Source organism: Lithobates pipiens, unplaced genomic scaffold, assembly GCF_037356315.1.
Source record: "Lithobates pipiens isolate NorthernLeopardFrog02 unplaced genomic scaffold, aLitPip1_a1.2 Scaffold_8, whole genome shotgun sequence".
Classification (NCBI taxonomy): Eukaryota; Metazoa; Chordata; class Amphibia; order Anura; family Ranidae; genus Lithobates; species Lithobates pipiens.
The window spans coordinates 289,784,731-289,812,520 of NW_027507903.1; the positions used below are offsets into that span (position 1 = coordinate 289,784,731).

General features: G+C 46.7%; 1 protein-coding gene across 1 annotated transcript in view; it reads right to left on the reverse strand.

Annotated features, from left to right (window-relative positions):
* RNF44 (ring finger protein 44) overlaps window positions 1-17,033 on the reverse strand; it is an 83,711-nt gene extending 66,678 nt beyond the window's left edge. Inside the window, exon 1 of the mRNA XM_077472398.1 lies at window positions 16,724-17,033. The gene's annotated coding sequence lies outside the window, so the exon portion shown is untranslated. The remainder of the gene's footprint in view (window positions 1-16,723) is intronic.
* Between the last annotated feature and the right edge of the window lie 10,757 nt (window positions 17,034-27,790).

A 27,790-nucleotide genomic window follows, 5' to 3' on the forward strand; every position in this document is an offset into this window, starting at 1 on the left:
GGTGAACAAGTAATGAAAAGGTGCACAAATCAGTCCCTTCAAATATCCAATGAAACACTAACAGTCAGTGTGCATTGCAAGAAGCGATATCGTACACCTGTCTACCGAAAGAAAGTTCCTTAGGGTAAGCAATCTCCACCACCAAGTAACTGCTGCAATTAATTGCTGGTAATCCTAACACAATATTCTGAATACTTCAACTGTTGATCCTCCACCAATCCACCAGGTGATTCCCCCTTGTGTGTAAGCTTACCAAATTTATAAACCAACTGAGCCTGTCACCACTCCCTCCACCGGAGGCTGCTGTCTCTCCTGGTTGGCGCTGGGAATTCCCTTAGGCAGATCGATGGATTATGTAAAGTGGACCAACCATGCAAAGATACAAGAGGACAGGAAGTGTGTTACTGGCAGGATTTCCAGGTAAAAAGGAAAAGAGAAAACAAATGCAGCCACCACATCTACGGACTGCAATTGACCGGTAACAAAATGTATATCTGCATTATATCAATTTGCTGTTCTTGAATTAAGATACGCTTTAATTATACAGCCATCTATTAGACATGAAAATAAAAGTCACCAATGTCTGAATCAGTTCCTGCTGCACACTCAAAACATTATATACAAGAATACCTTGTTGTTTGGCACTTGGAACCTTTTTCTTCTTTAAAGCAGATGTACAGTGTGAATGAATGTTTAACTACTTGCTAGATCGTCTTGTGTGTCACCTAGCAGTACAGTCAGACTGTATGAAAGGGGGGGGGGGGGGGGGGGGGTTGGACTTGCTGTTTACATCTGTCTGCTGGCTGACCTTTAAATGACTTTCACTATAGAGAGATTTCTGCAAAGCTTTGAGTCTCAACGCAAATTCACAATGGACAGTGTGCGGAGTGTAGTCACATCAGACTACTGATTTTTCCTTCAGTCCTTTTCAAAGCGAAAAAGCCCGGGGCTTATGCATGTATTAAAACATTTGGCTAGATATGTTTATTTATAGTTCAGGAACATGTTTATTCCAATGTTTGTCAGTTTCATTTATTGAAAACATATTCAGAGTCCGTTCTGAAAACAAGGGCCTTTATTTAATAACATGATTCACGGAGCAGTCGCATGTAAAGGACCTAGGACATCACAAAACCTGCTCTTAGTCCTTGTACACCTATAAATGCCCTGGATTTCTATGGGCAGCCAAAGACATCTGTGTAAGGGCCGGTTCACACAGCGAGCCGCGGCGAGGCGTCTCCGACTTACCTCGCCGCGACTTGCGGGGAGCTCAGCGGCGACTTGCAGAGGACTTCTGCATAGAAGTCAATGCAAGTCGCCCCCGAAGTCGCCCCGAAGTAGTACAGGAACCTTTTTTATGAGTCGGAGCGACTCGAGTCGCTCCTCTCAGAATGGTTCCATAGTACTGAATGGGGGCGACTTGCGGGAGCGAGGCGAGGCGAGCCGTGTCGCCTCGCCTCGCGTCGCAGTGTGAACCGGCCCTAAACAAGAACAAGCTTGTTTAAGCCCATTACAAGGTAATAAGACTTTTTTTAAAGAAAAAAAAATAATAATATTTTATATATATATATATATATATATATATATATATCCATATCCTGCACTGAAAGACAAACACCACTTGCCTGCATAGAGATTCTTGAAATATCCATGACTATGTGGTTCCGGTTTTTCTTTTAAATTAGGAATTACTGTTGAAGCGGAGGGTAATCTACGATTCCTGAAGTGGATATTGTGGGCAGCTCTGTGGTAGAACCCTGGCCAAATAACAAGCTTGTTTTGACCGCTCTGTAATAGGGGGTCAAATCGCTCCGGCACATTGGTGTATGAATATATGGCCACTTGCTGAATATTTCACACTTGATTATGATTAGACTTCTCACTTTCACTGGACTTTAATTGAATTCACTAGTTTTCCTTGTTATTTATCATCATTTGCACTATTTTGTATTTGTGCAGCACTTCTGTAGATTAAATCTTAATGCCCACCTTCAGGAATTAGAAAACACACGAAAACACACACACACACACACACACACACACACACACTTGCAATGGGAAAATATATCTGGCGGTGCCAGAATAGGGTATAATACTTACCTTATGCTGCTCTCCAGCAGGGCCCCTCCAGCTGTGTGACTGATCCTACAGCCTCCTCATGTCCACAGTTGCATTCTTACCCGCACCACATACAGTGAAGCATTAAAAGCTCTGCATTGTACATGACGACACTGAGGGCGCTAAGACTGATGCTTTGGTAAGGAGAGTGTAGCATTGGAGTGGGGGATAGCGCAAGTAATTATACCCGTTACGCTACCCTGGAGACATGAAGAGCATCAAATCCTTTGAACAAGAACTTGCCTCACTGCAAGGGTGGATTTTTTTTCTTCTAATTCTTAGCCAACTGACATTTAATTTCAACTTAATACATCTTTGCCATAACACGCTGTGCAAAACTAAATCCTATGGTTTTGCAGCATGTTCATTTATTATTATTATTCAGGATTTATATAGCGCCAACAGTTTGCGCAGCGCTTTACAATATGAGGGCAGACAGTACACTTACAATACAAATCAATACAGGAGGGATCAGAGGGCCCTGCTCGTTAGAGCTTACAATCTAAAAGATTTGAACTAAAACAATAAGAATGCTCAATGTCTTTTGTCTCCAGAACAGGTGGTCCCATTGGAAGATTGCTCCTCAACCTTTGTTTTGGGGGCAACTCATACATTTGGATTTCCCCTCACTTTGTTTTAGGGACAATGGTAATCAGAACACACACGGGGGGGCTCCAATGGGGACACAGACAGCAAGAACTTGGCAGGATTAAACCCCTCTAAGTTTTGCTTAGAGAAACAGCAAGCTCTGCAAATATTGAAACATTATTTAAAGGGAAAGTATAGACTAAAAAGTAATGTCTTTGTAATGTAATGGTTCTACAAATCAGTGTTTACAGGATACCATAGTTATTAATCATTGGGCTTTTTTTCTGCCAGTCCTGCTGCCATCATTAATACAATGTAACAGATGCACAGGAGAAAGAAAGGCATATGACTGCATAAAGAAAGCCTCTCTATGGGGGGCAAGTGAGTCACACACAGTAGAGGTCTGTCATCGAGTTGCCTATTTGGCAGGTGTCAGCAGGTGTGCTACTGATACAGAGAGCTGGGAAAGCATTAAAGAAGAAGAAGAAGAAAAATAAATAAAAAAGCAGAATAATTGTATAGATTTTTTATATTATACACACACACAAAATATATCCCCTTATCTCCGGTTTAATATTACTTTGCCTGAGTCTGACACTTGGGGTTTGAGCTTAACTAAAATCAGGGCTGTTCCAGCCTGACAGGGCTCAGTTATTTGACCATGTTATTTATTCTCAAGAGTTAGGGGACAACATGATGGCCAATGAGTAGACAGGCCAGCAACTGTCAGATTTTTTTTTTTTCCCGTTGACCTCTGACCCTAAAACCAATGCTAAAGTGTCAGACTCACATAAAGTAAATCTAAAAGAAGCAAGCAACAATGACTCTTGTATTTGTTAACTCTGTACAATTGCATTCATTTAAAAAGTGTGCCTAAAGTAAGAATGAAGTTGTGAAATGTTTTAGACCCCTTTCACACCACACCGCCCATAGCACCGGCAGTAAAATGCCACAATTTTTAGCAGCGTTTTACCGCCGGATTTGCGGCGCATTTCGGCCACTAGCGGGGTGCTTTTACCCCCCCCAGCACCCGAGAAAGGGTTAAAACCGCCAGCAATACGCTGCAATAGCCAAGCACACCTCCTGCCTGCATGCTTAAACAAGGGGGGGTGTTTATCAATGTGACTTCTCAGAAAAATAAAGCATGGATGGATGAGGGGTTCTCTCTGAATATTGAAAATGAATTAGTGTTGTTGATGTGTGGTGCTCAGGTGCCGTGTAGTCAGGGTGGATAAAAATCAATAATAAAAAACAAAAATCGATTTTAAAGTGGACCTTCCGCTCATTGGAATCCTCCCCCCCCCCCCCCCCCGGCGCCACAATTGGCACCTTTCGGGGGGGAGGGGGGTGCAGGTACCTGTACAGTACAGGTATCTGCACCCACTTCCGGCGTAGATTCTGCAGAAGGTACGCCCCATTCCGAAAGTCCCCCGCTGCCTGCTGGGAAACACACGGATCCCAGAGACAGCGGGGACCATCCTTATTGCGCAGCACGACTCGCACATGCGCAGTTGGGAACCGGGAAATGAAGCCGAAAGGCTCCACTTCCTGATTCCCATACCCAAGATGGCGGCGGCAGCACCCGAGAGACGATCGAGAGATCGGCTCCGGGTGCTGACATCGCAGGCACGCTGGGCGGGTAAGTGTCATTATTTTAAAAGTCAGCAGCTGCAGTATTTGTAGCTGCTGGCTTTAAAAAAAAAAAAACGGCGGAACTTCCGGCAGACTCCCGCTTTAAATAAATCTGATTTGTTTTTTTTATCAAAATGTATTTTAATAAAAATGCTTTTGGAGTAAAAATCTAAAGACAGTTTGATTTAAGATACAATAATAATTTTGTTTATTCAGCATGAAATGGAGCTGTTATTTAGCATGAGTCTGTATATTCTGCAACATTTACATTTTTGGTAAACTCATTCAATGTATCAAAGCTCTGCAAGCTGAGATAATATGCACTGCATTGATGCATTCACACAATTTCACAGTAACCATGAGCTAACAAAGTTCCGGAATATTCCTTTATCCCATTGTTTTGAAAAGCTATGTACACTATAAACTGTACGATTGTTTGAAGAGAAATGCATCTATACCAGGCTATAAGTGTGAGGAGGAAGGTCAAGCAGTAAAAATGAAAGTGAAAACTTCCAAGCAGCTTATAAACCTTGTGATCTTTCTGCACATAGCTTGAAGTGCTTAATTTCTCCCTTGAGGAGCAAAATGGCAGCAGGCTGTAAGAGACCCAGTTTGTGAATATTTTTATGAAGTCCCTCTACCTATGGGTAAAGCAGATATGCATGCAAAATGCAAGCAATGCAACAAAGAGATGCAAGGCTTTATGGCCTGAATGAAATCATGAGAAGACATGCATTATTTTTTTTAATGTGGACCCAGCTGATACTTTGTTTAAGTTCTTTTTTAAAGATATGTTGTTTATGCACTTCAGTTACTAACGTTTTGGCAAATACAAGAATATGTAAAATAATGAATAGTATTGTTTTTTAAATAAAAGAATTTGAGTAGTTCTCCAACTATGGACGATTAACCTATAATAGGTTCTGAGATCGCTGTTTTACTAACCTGACAGCTTATTCTAAAATAAGAAACCTTAATTTTGTCCTTACATTTAAAGAGCACCTGTCATTTCAGATTCATCATGGCAGTGCCTGTTAGCGGGCATGTACTCACCTGCGCCACGTCCCTCACCTTGTGTCACTGCCGCATTACCAGCCTTCCCATTAAACTGAATGGGACCGTCGGTGAGTCAACAGCATGTCAGGAGAAGCCGCTGCAGGACAGAGATGACAGTTACTCTTTAAAAACTATGATTTAATTTGAGTCGATTTAAAATCGAATCCACTCTGCGTGTAGTTCACTTTAAAAGCAAGGTATCACAAGCTTAAGAGCCATTCTGTAGCCTAGGTAATTACAAGCAACAAGGCTACAGGAGGTCCATCAGGTAGTCATCACTGTTGCTTGTACTTATCTGTGACTAATAAATGACTATTGATGAAACGTGCCATGGGCTGGTGATACTTTGCTTCTGAACACCAGTCTAATAAGTTGCCACCTAAGACTCATGATCAACACAGCACATTATCCAATAAGAAGGCCAAATTCATGTTCTGGATCACAAGGAAAGCCCATTGGGTGGATACAACATTTTTAGATTCACCCAGATGGACTGTTTAGCATATCTGGCCTGGGAGCTGCAGCATATACCTGCTCGGACCCCATAGCCACCAGATTTTCCTGTGGTAAATACTAAATATTGTAGCACATTCAACTTGCCACAGCAATCTCTGAACAATCCAAGGCCTTCCTGATTCAGGCCACTGCAAAGCTCCATCAATACACAATCTTTGTTTTATTGGTTAACAGATGGCTCTATTCACACCTGCTATATATTTGCAATAGGTGGGATTAAAGAAAGAAAGAAAAAAAAAAAAAGGATTCTCTTAACCAATAAATGTATTGTAGTTTTCTGTGACATATTTTCACATTTCACATTTTCCTGCAGCGTGTTATAACCACTAAACAATGTAACACAGTAGCAGTACATTTGCAATGTTGTTATGAAATTGCACCATGGAAAAATATTTATCCAGAATTCCTAAACTATGCAGAGTATCACCAGAGGAGTCATACGAGGAATGGTTTTATTTATTCCCAGTGGAGTCAGATTGTCTCTTCTCCCTGCAGAAACTAGGATTGCAAACCTGCAATACACCCAAATCTAGGTCAATTCTGCTATAGGGATTAGCCTGGGCAGCAGCAGCGTGCATGCTCTCTTCAAGGGATATTAGCAATTGTCCTCTGAATATAAAAACCTTCAAGAAGACACAAATATGTCAGCAGCATGGACAATGCAACATTGCAAGGCTATTCCTGTAGCAACACCTAGGAAAAAAAACTCAGTGTTTTGAAAGTAGAAGACATCCAAAAGCACAAAGGTTTACAAAGAGGCAAATTGTAAACCTATTCCAGGCTTGCAATATAAGATTTCTGGATACATGTACCTCTACAATTAGAACTTCATATTCACCTTTTTTGAAGTTCTATCTATGGAATCAAGAACATAGGGATGAAGGGTTTAATTGACCATTCTGAAGATGCAAACTGGCAATCCCATTACTTGCTCTGCTGTATGGCTTTACACAATCCAATGCTCAGAAATGGTGCAACTTATGTGTCGCCTGTGATAACTAAGCAGTTGTAAGGTTAATTCTGAAGTGATAATGAGAGTTTGCCTGCACTGGATAGACTCATTATCACATTCAGAGTCCCCCCCCCCCCCCCCCCTCCCCAACATCTTGGAAGATTGTTGCAAGTGATCAGTGCACAGGAAAGGTAATAAAACCTTCACCATGTGCCACATATGAAGTCAACCAGGCAAGGTAGCAGAGCACAATTATTTGGAGGAGAAAATCTAGTACTCACTGGCCATTCACACCCACCTAAAAGATAGATTGTCAGACAAAGGTATCAAACACAAAGAGGAAACTGGGTTCTAAAAACATCACAGTTTTTTAATTTGCATGTGTATCGTTTAACATATTTTGCATTAGGCACATGATAGCTACACCCAGCAACAGCCTCTTAGATACTGCCTATATTTTAGAATTCATTACAATGTATTACACATTTCTCCCAAACGCAAGAATCAAGACAGTTGCTGCTACTTACTGCAGTGTAGCTTGTAAAAATGTATAAATCATCTGATTTTTAATAAAATGTCAAATGCGGTTTGGAGTCAGATATTATAAGCACGCAAAACTACTACAAATTTATAATTTAATGACAAGCTATTAATAATGACCACTTACAAATCCTGTGTGGCAGTTAAATTATCAGCAAAATTGAATATATTCTTTTGAAATAATTGCTTTTTTTTTTTCCCCCTTTTCTAAACAATACCTTTCGGAAGCCCGGGTATGACCATATGCAGTGCTGTTAAAATCTCAACAAGATGTTAATGAATGCCTGTCGCTTTTCAAGAAACCCCCCCCCCCCAGTAGTACTACACAGGCTGTTCATACCTCAGACTGCAGTGCGTATGAGTGACAAGTAACCTCCTAGATCCTTACATTACCTCCAGTCTTAGGATTCGGAGAACATTTTGCTAACTGTGCTGCTTACCAAAACAACTTGTTCAATAAGTGACCACAGCTATAGACAGAAAGTCAGCATTTAACAGTGGGCTGTGATGGCCAATGATGGTTCTATGGGCGGTCGCATGTACAGTTGTGCTCATAAGTTTACATACCCTGGCAGAATTTATGATTTCTTGGTCATTTTATGTTATCAGGCCAAAATCACATTGCATGTAAACTTTTTATCAGGGTCATTTGGGTAGTTGCTGTTGCCATTATGATTTTTAAAGAGTAAACACAATTGATTGATAATAAATGGCTTCAGCCAAACAACCATGAGTAAAGTTTTGGTCTCATCATTCATAGTCTCTTAAAAATGGCCAAAAGAAAATCTTAAATTCTGCCAGGGTATGTAAACTTATGAGCACAACTGTAAATGGACTTTTGTCTGTCTACCTGATCTGTCACCTTTAGCCCCCTTTCACACATATACGACTTGTCCCACGATTTTGGACTGCAAAAAAAAAAAAAAAAAAATCGCATGACAAGTCATTCTCCGTGATTATGAATGACTACCATTCATATTAACACGACTGTCGACTTCAAAAGTAGTTCCTGCACTATTTTTTTTTCTGAAGTCGGATTCCGTATTAACTGATTCGACTTTGGCATGCGACTTGTGCATTATTTTTTTTAAAAAGGAAAAACCAGAATGGGTTCCCCCTTCATGAGCATACTGGGCCCTTCGGTCTGGTATGGCATTCCCCCCCCCCCCATACCAGATCCTTATCTGAGCACCAGCCTGGCCAGTCAGGAAAGGGGGGGGATGAGCAAGTGCCCCCCCCCCCCAAGACTTACAAGGCTGCATGCCCTTAACATGGCCTCATTTTGATTTGGACAAGGGCCCCTTCCTGACAACCCTGGCCATTGGTTGTCGGGGTCTGCGGGGGGGGGCTTATCGGAATCTGGGAACCCCCTTTAATACGGGGGGGCCCCAGATCCTGCCCCCCACCCTATGTGAATGAGTATGGGGTACCCCTAGCCATTCACCAGGGGGGGGGGGGGGGGAGATGGAGGGAAGTATCAATAAAAACAAACACACTAGATCGGTTTTTAAAATAATTCATTAGGCAGCTCCGAGGGTCACTTCGGACTTCTCCCGCTCTACGGTGCCTTTGCCGGGCTCCTCCGCTATCTTTTTCCAGCTCTTTTACTAGCGCTGGCCCGGTCTTCTCCGTCACCTGCTTCCCTCTTCCGATGTTGACACAACGCTCCCTCCTACTGTAATGCCGTGTGAGCGGTGCGCTACGATTTATATAGGCATGGGGCGTGGTCACCGGGTGACATCAACCCCCTTATGACGTTAGAGGCCCATCATGCCCCGGCTGTGACGTCATAAAGGGGTGCGGCCACGAGGTGACATCACCTGGTGACCACGCCCCATGTCTATATAAATCGTTGCGCGCACACAGCATTACAGCGGGAGAGAGGGCCGTGTCAACATTGGAATTTGACTGAGAAGACTGGGTCAACACTAGTAAAAGAGCTGGAAGAAGATAGCGGAGGAGCCCGGCAGAAGGCATCGGAGAAGTCGGAAGAAGAACCCCGGAGCTGCCTAATAAATTACTTTAAAAAACCTGTTGTTTTTTTTTTTATTTATTTTTTTATTATGCTCCCCCCCCCCCTCAGGTGAATGGGTAGGGGTACGATGTACCCCATACTCACATAGAGTGGGAGGACCCCTTTTTAAAAGGGGGCCCCCAGATTCTGATAAGCCCCCCTGTCCGCAGACCCCAACAACCAACAGCCAGGGTTGACAGGAAGGGGCCCTTGTCCTCATCAATATGGGGGAAAGGTGCTTTGGGGTGGGGGGGGGGGGCGCAAGGTCCCCTGCCCCAAAGCACCTAGCCCCATGTTTAGGACATGCGGCTTGGTACGGCTCAGGAGGGGGCACTCGTTCGTCTTTGCTCATGAAGGGGGAACCCATACCAGTTTATTTTTTTTAAATTGCCATGGAGTTTCCCCTAATTATTTGGTAATAAAAGTCACATCCCTGCTCACTGAAGTAGTACTTCAATTCGTGGGGCAAAGTCGGATACACAGTCGTATGACTGTCTTGTCAAGAATCACATAGCTTTGGAGTAGCACAAGTGTGAAAGGGGCCTTAGGGCCATAAGAAAAAAAAAAAAAAAAAAGGGATTGTCGGGGAAGGTGGGCACGACTAGACGGTCTTGGATTAATCCATAACATCCACTAATAACAGACAACTTGTACGACTTTAAGAGTACATTCACACCAGGTGTGGTAGGACTGCGTTGGGTGGCTATTCAAGAGCAGTCCCACCACACCTCCATTGCAAGACAAGGCAAAATGCCTCATCACACACTAGTGCGTCATGCTGGTATACAGGTGGTATGTGCTTAAAAAAAAAAAAAAAAAAAAAAATATTACAGTGCGCAGTACTTCTTTCCCCCCATTGCCGGACGACCGATAGAAATCTATGAAGTGTCACTGGGTGACAGTCTAATAAAGTAAAAAAACAAAAAACAAAGTGCGGATCAGCACATCAACACTGTGCTAGCCGGACAGACCGCACCACACACTAGCCACTGCTTTGCAATGCAGAGGCTGCTGGGATGAGCCTAACATTAACCACCTTAATGCTGGTACGTTTCTTCAGTTCCAAATACCTGTGGCAATTACATACCAATAAAACTATTGTCTCAAAAGAATATAGAAAATGAATTTATCACGACCAAGTATTTCTCAAAATATCACCGAACTGAAAAGGTAAAAAAATAACAGCCTAGTAATGAGGGTGGGTGTTACTTGCCCAAAGATGTGCTTAAAGCCCTTTCCACAATTGTCAAATAGATGAATGTGCTCCTGATTAAAGAAGCCCATAAAATTTTTATTTTTTTTTGCAAGCCACTGTTGGAGAAAAGAAGAAAAAATAAAAAACCCTGACCACCACACTTTGATTTCCCCCATTCATACACTCAATGTGGATGAGAGAATACAATGTTAGTGGGAGGATTCTAACAACAGAGACACTTTCCTGCCATCAGAATGCACTGTCAGCATAGCCGGCAGTGCTGATCAAGGCAAGGAAAATCTGACAGACTTGGTTGTACTAAAGTCGGTTAGTAGTTTGACTTCTGTACAACCAGCCTACCCATACAATGATTGAACTTCAGCCAGTCCCTGCTGAACATACAAATCATCTGAAGTATGAACACAGTCAACTCTACAATTTCACATTATAAAGACAATGACAATGTTCATGGCAGATATTGCTATCTGAAGCTTAGACAACAGGCAACTGCAAGAATTAAAGCACAATAAACATTGAAATACATTTGACAATTCAGTTTGGTGGGAAACAGACACATAACATTGCCTGAAATAAAAGCAGAAGCTTGAAATACTTTGCATGAATAACAAACATAATAAGACATACAGAACAAATATTACAAAACATATTTTATGTGCAAACGTCGCTTATTCAAATATTAGTATTAATATAAGTATTCTTATCACTGAAAACAATGTATACAGGTGATAATATTGTACAATTATATGACTTGAGTCATTTAAGGATAGGAACACACTTCTGAACCTTCATTCAAAGTTTGGTGCGCTTTTGATGTGGTACCATTTTATAAAACATACCACACTAGAAACGCGATGTGAATTGTGACTAACTGGTCTACACAAAGAGTGGTGGACAAAACTACTGCCAGACAAGTATAATCTAGGAGCAAGTTATGGATATAAAATACTAAACTGAAAATAAATGCTACAAATGAGAGCTGATAATGCCAGATACAAGGTCATAAACATATAAAAGCCACAAGGCCATACAAAATACTGACCTAAACAACATTAATCTCTTGCCTGCCTGCCAGCAATGATAATGAAGTAGTAATGCGGATCAGGAAACCAGAAGTGTCCTGCCTCCCGTTTACCTCTCCATCTCACACGGCTGAGGAACATTACCAGGCAGAAGACATGTTTTCAGTGACATCAGCACAAACAGCCACAGCAAGCTGCTTCTAGTCTCCAGAGATTTCCAACTCCCAATCTGGTGCACACCTACCTGCTGCTCTTCATATGCTAGAGCTAAGCAGAGATGTGCTGTCACTCCTCTCTCAATTGGCAGATACTTGTAAGCATCTCCAGGGGCCTGAACTGCACGGGGAACACATCCTTAGCAACAGCTGAGCCCTAAACTCTACCCAGCACACATTCTCAACAAGAGCACATGTAGAAGCATCTCTGGGGCCATAAACACAAGGGTCATTCAGCAATACTCATTGATAAAGATTTGCTCTGCCACCCCAGCCTGCTAGATAGGTTTAGGGATCCGAAATTGCCAAGGATGTCCAACCCTAGGGCTATTAAATCTCCTTTCTACAGAGAGAATTAGGGCTGATATCAGACAGGTGATTCTGTTGCCCAAGAAAAATCGCTGGTGGCAGGATTGCTAGAGGCTGCTTGTCTGTCCCTGTGAAATCTCCCCCTCTGTAGCCAGATGCAGTGATCGCTTAAAGTAGAACTCAAAAAGGAAAAAACTTTTTTTTTTTTTTTTAGTCTTGGATAAAGTGCAGAGTGTTTAGTTTAGAACACCAGTCAGTTTTTATTGCCGTCTGTGTCCCCATTAGGGAGATACAACCCTTCCAATGTGTCCTATTTACCATTAATCCAGAAGAAACTGGCTCAGTGGGTGGCCTCCCACCACACATCCCTCAATTGAAAACTGAAGGCGCTAGGCTAAAGTGTCAGGGAACAGTGGTCGCATCCAATCAGAAACAGCCACTTTGACAGCTAGAAGGCTGGCTGTCAAAATACAATACAATAGCTGCAGCGGGCAATTCACCCATCTGTGTTGTATAGTGGGTAGGGATGGGCGAACGGTTGGGGCCGAGCATAAGTTTGACCCAAACTTTTGCTGTTCAGACATTCGGCGAACAGCCGAACAAACGGGTCGTTCGACCATTTGTTCACCACCCCAACTGACCACAATGCATTGCAACACTGAACAGTGCATTGCAAGCCCCGATTGCCTGAAGCAGTGAAAGCTTCAGCCAATCAGGTCACAGAGCACTGTCAGAGTCATAATTTGACACGGTCATCATGACTTTAACCAATCATGGCTCATTCCCGCCCCACAGTATAAAAGTATTCTTTCAATGGCAACCATTTTCAGTGTGATTTTGGTGTGGAGAGAGATAGAACAGGCTCTGTTCAGTGCTATTAGTTAGTGTGCTACACTGTGCCATTTTGCTTCAATTATCAGTATAGAATATTAGTTTAGTGTCAGTCTAGGGATAGTGTGAGTGTAGTGAGGAGGACATCATTCAGCTTTGCATAGTGTGCAGCTAGAGTAGAGACAGCTCAGATAGTTTCACTGTAGTGTAGTGAGACGGTGTCAGTAATCTTTACATTAGTGTATAGCTAGAATAGGGACAGTTCAGATGCAGATCCAAGTGTGTCCTGTGTCAGACCATCTAGATGGAGGGTTCCCCACTATATAAAAAAGTATTATCCTTATTTGTGGAGGAGGAGTTGTCAGGAGTAACAAAGGTGGCAGGACTAAACGATCTTCATTGAATTCAGGGCAGCTTTGCCCCCCTGTGAAAGAAGGCATTTAACTGGCAGGATCCCTATGTATTTAACTCCTTCAGATCCGTGCTATAGTCAAACGATGGCTACAGCGTGGATCGGCTTTGCTGGGAGCACGTCAATAGACGGCCTCCCCTTTGCACAATCCCCACGCGAGTCAGAGACTCGGGTGATCAGAGTAAGGGGCCAATCCTAGGCCCCTTACCACGTGATCAGCAGTTAGCCAATGACAGCTGATCGTATGATGTAAACAGAAATTGTTTTTTCCTCCTCATGCTATAGCGCGAGGAGAAAAAAAAAAGCTGATCGCTGGCTTCAGTGCAATGGACATCAGTCCGGAAGAGGCAAAGCCGCCTCATCTGTGCCCACCAACACCACCTTCCAGTGCCCACACAGTGCCACAAATGAGTGCATAAGTTTCACCCATCAATGCCCAGCAGTGGTGCCAATCAGTGCCACCTAGAAGTGCTGCCTATCTGTGCGATCGCTGCCAGCCATCAGTGCCCATTAGTGCAGCCTCATCAGCATACATCAAGGAGAAAAATTACCAGTTTTCAAAATTAATATATAAAACGATTTTGTATTTTATTTTTTAATTTCTGTCTTTTTTTAATAAAAAATAAAAAACCCAGAGGTGATCAAAAACCAGCAAAAGAAAGCTCTATTTGTGGGAAAATAATTGATAAAAATGTAATTTGGGTACAGTGTTGTAGGACCACGCAACTGTCATTCAAGGAGTGACAGCTCTAAAAGCTGAAAATTGGTCTGGGCAGGAGAGGGGGTTTAACTGCCTAGTAAGCAAGTGGTTAATAAAGAAAGGAAATGTTGGCGGTACAGGAAATACGTACTTTGATACACTTTAGTGGGACATTAGGATTGAAGAATTTTCATGCTACGGTATACAATAGTTGTTCTATTTCCAAGTAGTACAAAGATGTCATCACCCCAAACATAAGCTGCCTACACGTTACAATCTCATTACCTACATAAAGGAGTACCAATTATTCAATGCAGTAACCCAGAACAACCAAACAGAAGTCAGATCAGCACTGATGGGTTGCTATGGGATACAGCACCCAGTAATAAGAACTGAATAAAGCAGACCTGCCTGGTCCAGTGTACAGAATATGTCCAGATCACGGCCCTAGATATTTAGGCACAGTAGTCAGCAAAGTGTTTACAGGCTCTGGGGAGATGTGCCAGTTGTGGACGGTGCGCACAGTGATCAAATAGGGAAAGTGTGGATAGGCCTAAGGTGCTCTGCACAGTGACCATTCATGGAAAGTGTTGAAAGTAAACATGGGCCTGGGGGTGTTCTGCCTGTTGTGGACAGTGTGCACAGTGATCAGACGTGGAAAGTAAACACAGGGTCCCCCAATGCAGCTCTTCCGGTCGTGGCCAGCCTGCAGTCTTCTGTTTGGCCTGTTTCACCATCAGCATCAGCTTGTAGAAGAGCAGTGTGAACAGGAAGCTTTTAAAGTACCATTCAGCTCCAGTTTGTAAATGTTGAACACAGTACCTAATGGGAGGGCTGATGTTTGCTTTAAACATGCTGTTGCTAGAAGAATTTTTGGAAGCTTGTTGCAAGCCTGCCCAGCAGTTTGCCTAAAGTGGCAACCAACAGTCCCATTAGGTTCTGTGTTCAACATTTACAAACTGGAGTTGAGTGGTACATTAAAAGCTTCAAAGCTTAGCGATAGCTCTGCAAATGCTTTTACAAAGCTTGCTCTTCACACTGTTCTTATACAAGCTGAAGCTCTGCCTGGTGCAGTCAGTGTGCACAGTGACCAGGTTAGGAAGATGGACACAGGCCTCAGGGACCTCTGCCTGTTGTGGACAGAGTGTGAAGTGACAAGACAGGGGAATGTAAACACAAGCCTGCAGAGTTCTGTCTGTTGCAGTCAGTGTGCACCGAGGTAGGTAAGGCGAGTACAGGCCCAGGGGGAGCTATGCCTGTTGTGGTCAGTGTGTACAGAGGTAGATAAGGTGAGTACAGGCCCAGGGGGCAGCTGTGCCTGTTGTGGTCAGTGTGTACAGAGGTAGATAAGGTGAGTACAGGCCCAGGGGGCAGCTGTGCCTGTTGTGGTCAGTGTGTACAGAGGTAGATAAGGTGAGTACAGGCCCAGGGGGCAGCTGTGCCTGTTGTGGTCAGTGTGTACAGAGGTAGATAAGGTGAGTACAGGCCCAGGGGGCAGCTGTGCCTGTTGTGGTCAGTGTGTACAGAGGTAGATAAGGTGAGTACAGGCCCAGGGGGCAGCTGTGCCTGTTGTGGTCAGTGTGTACAGAGGTAGATAAGGTGAGTACAGGCCCAGGGGGCAGCTGTGCCTGTTGTGGTCAGTGTGTACAGAGGTAGATAAGGTGAGTACAGGCCCAGGGGGCAGCTGTGCCTGTTGTGGTCAGTGTGTACAGAGGTAGATAAGGTGAGTACAGGCCCAGGGGGCAGCTGTGCCTGTTGTGGTCAGTGTGTACAGAGGTAGATAAGGTGAGTACAGGCCCAGGGGGCAGCTGTGCCTGTTGTGGTCAGTGTGTACAGAGGTAGATAAGGTGAGTACAGGCCCAGGGGGCAGCTGTGCCTGTTGTGGTCAGTGTGTACAGAGGTAGATAAGGTGAGTACAGGCCCAGGGGGCAGCTGTGCCTGTTGTGGTCAGTGTGTACAGAGGTAGATAAGGTGAGTACAGGCCCAGGGGGCAGCTGTGCCTGTTGTGGTCAATGTGTACAGAGGTAGATAAGGTGAGTACGGGCCTGGGGGCAGCTGTGCCTGTTGTGGTCAGTGTTTACAGAGGTAGGTAAGGAGAGTACAGGCCTGGGGGCAGCTGTGCCTGTTGTGGTCAGTGTTTTTACAGGAAGTAGATAAGGCGAGTACGGGCCTGGGGGAGCTGTGCCTGTTGTGGTCAGTGTTTTTACAGGAGGTAGATAAGGTGAGTACGGGCCCAGGGGGCAGCTGTGCCTGTTGTGGTCAGTGTTTTTACAGGAGGTAGATAAGGTGAGTACGGGCCCAGGGGGCAGCTGTGCCTGTTGTGGTCAGTGTTTATAGAGGTAGGTGAGGTGAGGTGAGTACAGGCGGGTGGGGGGGCTGTGCCTGTTGTGGTCAGTGTGCACCGTGTTGGGGTAGGAAAGGTAAATCCAGCCCTGGCAGTTGCGGTAAGTGTGCACAGTGTTGGTGTTGGAGAGGTAAGTCCAGGCCTCCCAGCTGCGGTAAGTGTGCACAGTGTGGGGTGAAAAGAAGCCAGGTCTGTAGCGGTAGGTATAGGCCCGGGTAGTCCCCGCTCTCCTCCCTCCCGTGCCCTCACACACCTTCTTACCTGGATCCTGTGGTCTCCTCCTCAGCCGCTCGTCCTCCCCCTTCCCTCCTGTGCAGTGGAGCAGTCCGCAGGCCCCACCATCCGCTTACCTCGGGCCGCTCATAGACTCCTGTAGGCGGTAATCACCGAGAGCCGGGGGATGGAGACACCGGGACCCCCCCTCCCCGGTACTGAACAGATGGGGCGGGGGAGACTACCGTGCATCACCTACCAGCCGCGCACTCTGCCACAACATACCGTACTCCCCCTAACAAACACGCAGCCTCAGAGAGCCAGGCTACCGTAATAAAGATACCACGTGGACATGTGAACAAAGAAAGGCATAGCCTTCTAGTAGTACGACCAATCCATACAGCCGACAGATAGGGGGCCTTCACCGAGCCAGATACTGCGACCAATCAGAGTGTGTCTTTCATCAACGTGGGGTTCCGCTCAGTCCTCCTGAGCTGGTCAGATGTATGACCTCTGTAATCAGTGGACGCTACTTGGTATTGGTAAAGGCAGTACCAGTGGAAAAGAGCGTGGGGGGTGGGCAAAGGATGTTTGGGTTTAAATTAGAAAGTTACTTCACCATAACCAAAAAGCAGCAAATGCCAATAAGGGGTGTCTGTAAATAAAAACAAACTAAAGTTGAATACTGCCCTTGCTATAGGTGTGTGCCAATTCTGTACCACATGAAGCCTGCGTGGAAAACTTGTAAGACGTTAGATTGTAAGCTCCTTGAGGACAGGCACTGGTGTGAATGACAGGCGGGTGTCTTGTTTCTTCCGCGACCCCACCATGAAAGCCACCGCGATGTACACACTCTTTCCAGCCTGACTAGTCATGTCTGCGGGGGATTTCTTTCACCCTCCTCTCCGTTTCATTGACTCACTGAATCTAATGTAATGTGTTCAGACCTGAAGGACAGATGCTGTCTCTCAGATAATCTCGTGCAATTCAGGCCTCCACCACCAGTCGGGACATCCAGCCTGAGAGAAAGGGGATTCCAGGTGAATATCGAGGCGCATCTGCACTGAGTGTGACTAATCTGGTCACCAGGAAAACCTGCTGTTCCAGGATATTTGTTCGGGCCTTCATCACTGGATTTGGTGAGAGGGCGTTTTGCCCATCTGCTGGGAACAGAGACACTGCACCATAGAAGGAATATGAACACTGTATACAGACATCGTTGCTGGTAGTCATCTTCCTGACACTTGAAGTGCCACAGGGGTAAGGCTATCCATTTCTGGGACACTGTATACAGACATCATTGTCCTCTCGCCTTGCTGAGGAGGATCTTGCCTGTTCCACTTCATAAGCTGGATCAGTTGTGTTGTTTGGGCCCTGCTATCCAGGCATTTAAGTGCACCAACCAGAGTGGCTAGCTGAAGACACCAAATCTTATCTTTTCTTCAAAAGGACTGAAGCTACTAGTGCCAAACACACACACATATTCAGGGCTCTGCATATGCATTGGATGTATGGGACAGTTTATCTAGAAAGTTAAGCCATTACCTGTTGACTAAAAAAAAAAATTTCAGGGAGGTTTCAAACTAATTTCAGGGAGGTGACGCTTCTGTCAGAAACCATGAACCAGACCGAGACAGAAGTACAATTAAATCCCACTTGTTTATAAATAAAAAATAAAAAGGTAAATATAGTAAGCGTAGTCAAAGCATAGCCAGAGTCTAGTAACCAGATCAAGTAGTCAGCCAGTCCAGGGTTCAATAACCAGATCGGGTAATCAGCCAGGCCAGAAGTCAGGGATCCAAGTGGAGCAAGCAGCATAAGGAGCCGGAAGAGATGTCAGCAAGCCAGTCTTTAAACAGAACCGCAGGAGATGGTTTCTTGTGATGTGACCAAGGCGAAGGCAGATATGAAGTGAGCTGGACAGCTCTAAGTTGGCAGGTCAGACGAGTAGGATCAGGAACAGCTGGTAACTGTGGAGAGAGATGAGAGCTGGCAATTAGCCGACAGCTGAGCAGCCAGCCCAGAGAAGAAAGGGCTAAACCAGCCCTGACAGTACCCCCTCCTCAATGACCCCTTCCCCTCAGAGGGCCACCAGGCTTGAGGGGAAAACGTCTATGGAACTCGTGGAGGAGGACAGGGGCATGTACGTCTGAGGATGAAACCCAGGAGCGTTCCTCCGGACCGCACCCCTTCCAATGCACCAGGTACTGTATGTGCCCATGGTTAGTGATGGCCGAACGGTTCGCCCGGCGGTCGTTTCGCGGCGAATTTCCGACTTTCGCCGTCCGCGGGTTCGAACGCCTTTTTCCGTCGTTCGCCCCGGCGGACTTACGTGTTTAATGTATACAAGAACTTTAACCTTTCGTGACACGTTTATCATGTGTTACAGGACAACCAATTGAGACATGACAGCTCATGGACACTTGGACATTCCCCCTAACCTATAAATACACCCGATCCGGTGGCCATTTTACATTCTTTCTTCTGTCACTGTAGGGAAAGGATCCTGTGTGGAGTAGGGACAGAGAAAACGCTAGCTATTTGGTACACAAAAGTTCTTTTCAGGACTGGTATAGGTGTTAGGTCAGCAGCCTGAGTTTCTTTTGTCAGTTTAGATAAAGGGACAGAGCGCTGTATGCTGCTATTTTAGGGACAGCTCAGCCAGATTAGTCTTTCTTCATCATCATCATCATCATCATCATTAGCTGTTACTATCAGGTCCACAAAAGAGCTGTTCCAGCTAATCGTTCCAGCCTACTCTTTTTTGCCAATTTGTATAGGGACAGGCAGGAAGCAGTGTGTCAGGCAGTGAGGATAATTTTAAAGACTTGCTGTTACTATTAGTTCCACAAAGGTTCTTTTCAGGACTGGTATCAGTGGTACGGTAATAGGCTTGTACACGTATAATATTCTTTCTTCCAAATATAGAAAGAATATTATACTTGACTGCTGCCCTTCTGCTGCAGTCTGCTAATCATTCACAACTCACTTGTTCCACAAAGCTCTTTATCAGGACTGGTAACTTGGTCTGTCTAGGGTGCTACGGTACATAGGCTTGGGTGCGGTACAGTCTGCTGTTCTGTAAGGACCGCTATCGGTCCACAATACATAGGGTTGCCGTGCACTACTGCTGACCGCTGCCCTATACTGCAGCAGTCCTTCATTGGTATAGGGACTGACGTACAGTCTGCTAATCACTAACACACAACCTGCTTGGTCCACAAAAGTTCTTATAAGGACTGGTAACTTGGTATAGGGTGCTACGGTACATAGGCCTGAGTGCGTTACAGTCTGCTGTTCTGTAAGGACCGCTATCGGTCCACAATACATAGGGTTGCCGTGCACTACTGCTGACCGCTGCCCTATACTGCAGCAGTCCTTCAGCGGTATAGGGACTGACGCACAGTCTGCTAAACACTAACACACAACCTGCTTGGTCCACAAAAGTTTTTATAAGGACTGGTAACTTGGTATAGGGTGCTACGGTACATAGGCCTGAGTGCAGTACAGTCTGCTGTTCTGTAAGGACCGCTATCGGTCCACAATACATAGGGTTGCCGTGCACTACTGCTGACCGCTGCCCTATACTGCAGCAGTCCTTCATTGGTATAGGGACTGACGTACAGTCTGCTAATCACTAACACACAACCTGCTTGGTCCACAAAAGTTCTTATAAGGACTGGTAACTTGGTATAGGGTGCTACGGTACATAGGCCTGAGTGCGTTACAGTCTGCTGTTCTGTAAGGACCGCTATCGGTCCACAATACATAGGGTTGCCGTGCACTACTGCTGACCGCTGCCCTATACTGCAGCAGTCCTTCATTGGTATAGGGACTGACGTACAGTCTGCTAATCACTAACACACAACCTGCTTGTTCCACAAAAGTTCTTATAAGGACTGGTAACTTGGTATAGGGTGCTACGGTACATAGGCCTGAGTGCGTTACAGTCTGCTGTTCTGTAAGGACCGCTATCGGTCCACAATACATAGGGTTGCCGTGCACTACTGCTGACCGCTGCCCTATACTGCAGCAGTCCTTCATTGGTATAGGGACTGACGTACAGTCTGCTAATCACTAACACACAACCTGCTTGGTCCACAAAAGTTCTTATAAGGACTGGTAACTTGGTATAGGGTGCTACGGTACATAGGCCTGAGTGCGTTACAGTCTGCTGTTCTGTAAGGACCGCTATCGGTCCACAATACATAGGGTTGCCGTGCACTACTGCTGACCGCTGCCCTATACTGCAGCAGTCCTTCAGCGGTATAGGGACTGACGCACAGTCTGCTAAACACTAACACACAACCTGCTTGGTCCACAAAAGTTTTTATAAGGACTGGTAACTTGGTATAGGGTGCTACGGTACATAGGCCTGAGTGCGTTACAGTCTGCTGTTCTGTAAGGACCGCTATCGGTCCACAATACATAGGGTTGCCGTGCACTACTGCTGACCGCTGCCCTATACTGCAGCAGTCCTTCATTGGTATAGGGACTGACGTACAGTCTGCTAATCACTAACACACAACCTGCTTGGTCCACAAAAGTTCTTATAAGGACTGGTAACTTGGTATAGGGTGCTACGGTACATAGGCCTGAGTGCGTTACAGTCTGCTGTTCTGTAAGGACCGCTATCGGTCCACAATACATAGGGTTGCCGTGCACTACTGCTGACCGCTGCCCTATACTGCAGCAGTCCTTCAGCGGTATAGGGACTGACGCACAGTCTGCTAAACACTAACACACAACCTGCTTGGTCCACAAAAGTTCTTATAAGGACTGGTAACTTGGTATAGGGTGCTACGGTACATAGGCCTGAGTGCAGTACAGTCTGCTGTTCTGTAAGGACCGCTATCGGTCCACAATACATAGGGTTGCCGTGCACTACTGCTGACCGCTGCCCTATACTGCAGCAGTCCTTCATTGGTATAGGGACTGACGTACAGTCTGCTAATCACTAACACACAACCTGCTTGGTCCACAAAAGTTCTTATAAGGACTGGTAACTTGGTATAGGGTGCTACGGTACATAGGCCTGAGTGCGTTACAGTCTGCTGTTCTGTAAGGACCGCTATCGGTCCACAATACATAGGGTTGCCGTGCACTACTGCTGACCGCTGCCCTATACTGCAGCAGTCCTTCATTGGTATAGGGACTGACGTACAGTCTGCTAATCACTAACACACAACCTGCTTGTTCCACAAAAGTTCTTATAAGGACTGGTAACTTGGTATAGGGTGCTACGGTACATAGGCCTGAGTGCGTTACAGTCTGCTGTTCTGTAAGGACCGCTATCGGTCCACAATACATAGGGTTGCCGTGCACTACTGCTGACCGCTGCCCTATACTGCAGCAGTCCTTCATTGGTATAGGGACTGACGTACAGTCTGCTAATCACTAACACACAACCTGCTTGTTCCACAAAAGTTCTTATAAGGACTGGTAACTTGGTATAGGGTGCTACGGTACATAGGCTTGAGTGCGGTACAGTCTGCTGTTCTGTAAGGACCGCTATCGGTCCACAATAGATAGGGTTGACGTGCACCACTGCTGACCGCTGCCCTATACTGCAGCAGTCCTTCAGCGGTATAGGGACTGACGTACAGTCTGCTAAACACTAATACACAACCTGCTTGGTCCACAAAAGTTCTTATAAGGACTGGTAACTTGGTATAGGGTGCTACGGTACATAGGCTTGAGTGCGGTACAGTCTGCTGTTCTGTAAGGACCGCTATCGGTCCACAATAGATAGGGTTGACGTGCACCACTGCTGACCGCTGCCCTATACTGCAGCAGTCCTTCAGCGGTATAGGGACTGACGCACAGTCTGCTAAACACTAACACACAACCTGCTTGGTCCACAAAAGTTTTTATAAGGACTGGTAACTTGGTATAGGGTGCTACGGTACATAGGCCTGAGTGCGTTACAGTCTGCTGTTCTGTAAGGACCGCTATCGGTCCACAATACATAGGGTTGCCGTGCACTACTGCTGACCGCTGCCCTATACTGCAGCAGTCCTTCATTGGTATAGGGACTGACGTACAGTCTGCTAATCACTAACACACAACCTGCTTGGTCCACAAAAGTTCTTATAAGGACTGGTAACTTGGTATAGGGTGCTACGGTACATAGGCCTGAGTGCGTTACAGTCTGCTGTTCTGTAAGGACCGCTATCGGTCCACAATACATAGGGTTGCCGTGCACTACTGCTGACCGCTGCCCTATACTGCAGCAGTCCTTCAGCGGTATAGGGACTGACGCACAGTCTGCTAAACACTAACACACAACCTGCTTGGTCCACAAAAGTTCTTATAAGGACTGGTAACTTGGTATAGGGTGCTACGGTACATAGGCTTGAGTGCGGTACAGTCTGCTGTTCTGTAAGGACCGCTATCGGTCCACAATAGATAGGGTTGACGTGCACCACTGCTGACCGCTGCCCTATACTGCAGCAGTCCTTCAGCGGTATAGGGACTGACGTACAGTCTGCTAAACACTAATACACAACCTGCTTGGTCCACAAAAGTTCTTATAAGGACTGGTAACTTGGTATAGGGTGCTACGGTACATAGGCTTGAGTGCGGTACAGTCTGCTGTTCTGTAAGGACCGCTATAGGTCCACAATAGATAGGGTTGACGTGCACCACTGCTGACCGCTCACCTATACTGCAGCAGTCCTTCAGCGGTATAGGGACTAAGAGTTTTGTCACAGGGTCATTTAAAAAATGACATGCAGAGGAAGAGGCAGGCCCTTCCGCAGGGGTGGTAGGGGTAGGGCAGGAGCAACAGGCTTGAGCCAAAGTGGGAAGTTGCAGAAGGTGCGTTCAATTACTTTAAAGGATGCACCAGACTTGGTTGAGTGGCTCGCTCAGCCTTACTCTTCTGCACCCTCCTCATCCTCTCGATCTGCACCCTCTTCTTCACTCTCTGCTATGTGCACCCCCAAAGACACTACCACCAACAACACGACCACCACCACCACCACCACATACCTTCCGCTTGAGTCACTGGAATTATTTTCCGATCCATATCAAGAGGACATTTCTGATGCGCAGCCACTCTTGGTATTGGATCAGGAAGAGGAGGTAGCAACAAGCGCTACTCAGCAGTCTGACGCCAGTACCCAGATCAGCCCAAGGAGGAGGTTGGTCCCCGGTGTTGCTGCCTACTCTACTTATAGCGGTGGGGAAGGTGACGTTGATGATGACGTGTCTAGTGATGTCACGTGGGTGCCCACAAGAGAGGAAGAGGAGGGGAGTTCAGAGGGAGATATGGACCAGCAGATAGGGAGGAGAAGCAGCAATGACTTACATTGCACAGCAGGGACAAAGCAGACTGCAAATGTATCAGGAGCGAGTCATCGACCATGTACGGTCACATCTGGCGCTCCCAGGACACCGGCACATGGCTCCGCAGTGTGGGCTTTTTTTAACGTGTCCGCTGCTGACAATAGCGTTGCCATCTGCAATCTTTGCAGTCAACGCGTTAGTCGCGGTAAGCCCAATACTCACCTAGGGACGACCGCCTTAAGAAGGCACATGAGCAGCCATCACCGAGCCCAGTGGGAGCAACGGAACACACAAAGCCACACTGCAGGCTCTCACCGTCCAGCCTCGTCTTCTACTTCTCCTTCTCCTCTCTCCTCACAATTGTCCTCCACTCCACCTTCCATCACGCCAAGCTCACATTTTTCTGCAAAAAGGCAGGCTTCCGTGGGCCTAATGTTTGAGCGTAAAAAAATGATGACGCCGGATAACCCTCTTGCCCAACGGTTGGCGGCTGGCTTGTCAGAACTCATAGCCCGCCAACTACTGCCATATAAACTGGTGGACTCGGAGGCCTTTCGCAAATTTGTGGCCATTGGAACACCACAATGGAAGGTCCCAGGAAGGAAGTATTTCTCAGAGAAGGGCATCCCAGAGCTATATGGCCATGTTCAGCGGCAAGTGAATGTATCTCTGGCACACAGTGTCGGTGCCAAGATACATCTGACCACAGACACGTGGTCTAGCAAACACGGGCAGGGAAGGTATATCAGTTTTACTGCCCACTGGGTGAACCTTCTGACGGCCGTCAAGCATGTAACCCGTGGCACCCGTGTAGATTTGGTTTTACCGCCACGGATTGCATGCAGGCCTGACTCTTCTTCTCCTCCTCCTACTCCATCCTCCTCCCTCTCCTCCTCAGCTGCCTCCTCCTTTTCCGCTGCTAGCGTCTCTTCCACTGCACCGCCCAAGCTCCCCAGAACCTATTCCACATGCCAGGTGAGACGTTGCCATGCCGTGCTGCGTCTGTTGTGCCTGGAAGCAAAGAGCCACACTGGCCCGGCACTCCTTTCAGCTTTGCGTTCACAGGCAGATGAGTGGCTAACACCGCTCAATTTGACAGTTGGTAAAGTGGTGTGTGACAACGGTGCCAATCTGCTTAGCGCATTGAAACAGGGCAAAATCACGCACGTGCCGTGCATGGCACACGTCTTAAACTTGGTCGTGCAGCGATTCCTTGTCAAATACCCTGGGGTCCAGGACATCTTGCGGCAGGCAAGGAAAATCTCGGCCCATTTCAGAAGATCTTACACGGCCATGGCTCGCCTTGCTGACATTCAGCGGCGACACCATCTGCCGGTCAGACGTCTTATTTGCGATTGCCCGACGCGATGGAACTCAACCTTCTATATGCTTGATAGGCTGCTCCAGCAGAAACGTGCAGTTAACGTCTACCTGTATGAACTCTGCGAAAGAAACGGTTCTGGGGAGCTGGGTTTTTTTTCACCGCGCCAGTGGCTGCTCATGCGCGACACATGCAGACTTCTGCGGCCATTTGAGGAGATCACCAAACTGGTCAGTCGCAGCCATGGCGCCATCAGTGACATGGTACCTTATGCCTTCTTTCTGGAGCGTGCATTGCGTCGTGTCATTGATCAGGCTGTGGAGGAGCAGGAGCGGGAAGATGAGGAAGTCGCAATGCTGGATGAATTCCCAGGGGGGGCTACTCTATCTGAGACAAGTCAACAACAGGAGTCTGATGAGGAGTCAGAGGAGGATGGTGCCGGGGCGGATGAGCAGGAGCAAGAAGAGCATGCTTTAAACCTTTCTGGGATCCCTGTTGTGCGAGGATGGGGAGAGGAGAATGAAGAGGACGACATTATCCTGGATGATGAGCAGGAGCCAGGCCACCACACCGCTTCCACTTTAGTGCAAATGGGGGCCTTCATGCTCCAGTGTTTTAATAGGGACCCCCGTATAAAAAGCATGAGGGTCAAGGACCAGTACTGGGTGGCAACGTACTTAGACCCCCGGTACAAACACAAAATGGCGGAAATGTTACTGCCGTCGCAGAGGGCTGTCAGAATGCAGCACTTCCAGGCCTTGCTTCGAGAAATGCTGCATTCTGCTTTTGCGTGCGCTGGCAGAGGAGCAATTCCCACTCCCAGAGAAGGATTTGCGGGTACCAATCCAACAGCGCCTGCAAGAAGAGGCCGGTTTGAAGATGTGTTGGTGACTTCGGATATGAGGTCATTCTTTCAGCCGACCCATCGACAGGTGTCATCCGGATCCAGCATCAGGGAACGCCTAGACCGTCAGGTGTCCGACTACATTGGGTTAACGGCCGATGTGGACGCTCTGAGGAGTGATGAACCCCTAGACTACTGGGTGGGCAGGCTTGACCTCTGGCCAGAGCTTGCCCAATTTGCAATCGAACTGTTGGCTTGCCCCTCATCCAGTGTCCTGTCCGAAAGGACGTTCAGCGCAGCAGGGGGGATTGTGACCGATAAGCGTACTCGCCTAGCTCACGACAGTGTTAACTACCTCACATTTCTAAAAATGAATGAGGCATGGATCTCGGAGGAATTCAACACATGTGATCAGTAGACCATGTATATGTCTATAAACAATTTTTGGAATCAAGCACACAGACCTTCTTAATTCATTTGGCTCACTTCCCTGACCCAAAAAAGCACACCGTACTATATGCCCCTACCCTCCTCTTTGAAGAGGTTGAGCGGTGTCATATTTCTACTGGGGCTGCTTATTATGAGGGGTTCCCACCATCCCTGTGCTGTGCTGACTTCCTCCTGGGTGTTCTTATTATGAGGGGCTCCCACCATCCCTGTGCTGTGCTGACTTCCTCCTGGGGGTTCTTATTATGAGGGGATCACACCATCCCTGTGCTGTGCTGACTTCCTCCTGGGGCTGCTTACGGTGCTGCTGTCAGCGCTGTATGTCACGGAGCTGCTGTCAGCGCTGTATGTCACGGAGCTGCTGTCAGCGCTGTATGTCACGGAGCTGCTGTCAGCGCTGTATGTCACGGAGCTGCTGTCAGCGCTGTATGTCACGGAGCTGCTGTCAGCGCTGTATGTCACGGAGCTGCTGTCAGCGCTGTATGTCACGGAGCTGCTGTCAGCGCTGTATGTCACGGAGCTGCTGTCAGCGCTGTATGTCACGGAGCTGCTGTCAGCGCTGTATGTCACGGAGCTGCTGTCAGCGCTGTATGTCACGGTGCTGCTGTCAGCGCTGTATGTCACGGAGCTGCTGTCAGCGCTGTATGTCACGGAGCTGCTGTCAGTGCTGTATGTCACGGAGCTGCTGTCAGCGCTGTATGTCACGGAGCTGCTGTCAGCGCTGTATGTCACGGAGCTGCTGTCAGCGCTGTATGTCACGGTGCTGCTGTCAGCGCTGTATGTCACGGAGCTGCTGTCAGCGCTGTATGTCACGGAGCTGCTGTCAGCGCTGTATGTCACGGAGCTGCTGTCAGCGCTGTATGTCACGGAGCTGCTGTCAGCGCTGTATGTCACGGAGCTGCTGTCAGCGCTGTATGTCACGGTGCTGATGTCAGTGCTCTGTATTACGGTGCTGCTGTCAGTGCTCTGTATCTCCTGCACCCTCTTGTTTGCCTACCCTGGTCCCTGACCTTCCCTCTCCTCCATTGCCTTCATTAGCTCCATAGTCCTGAATTGTCAGAACAATTTCCCAAATAAAAAAAAAATGCTTGTAGTTATCGATCCCAAATTCACCTCATACATGTATTATGCTATTGTCCAGGTGGTGGGACTACGTGCTACCCCCTAATAATTACCCCGTGGCCGCAAATTCGACCTAAAGGTTTGCGAAATT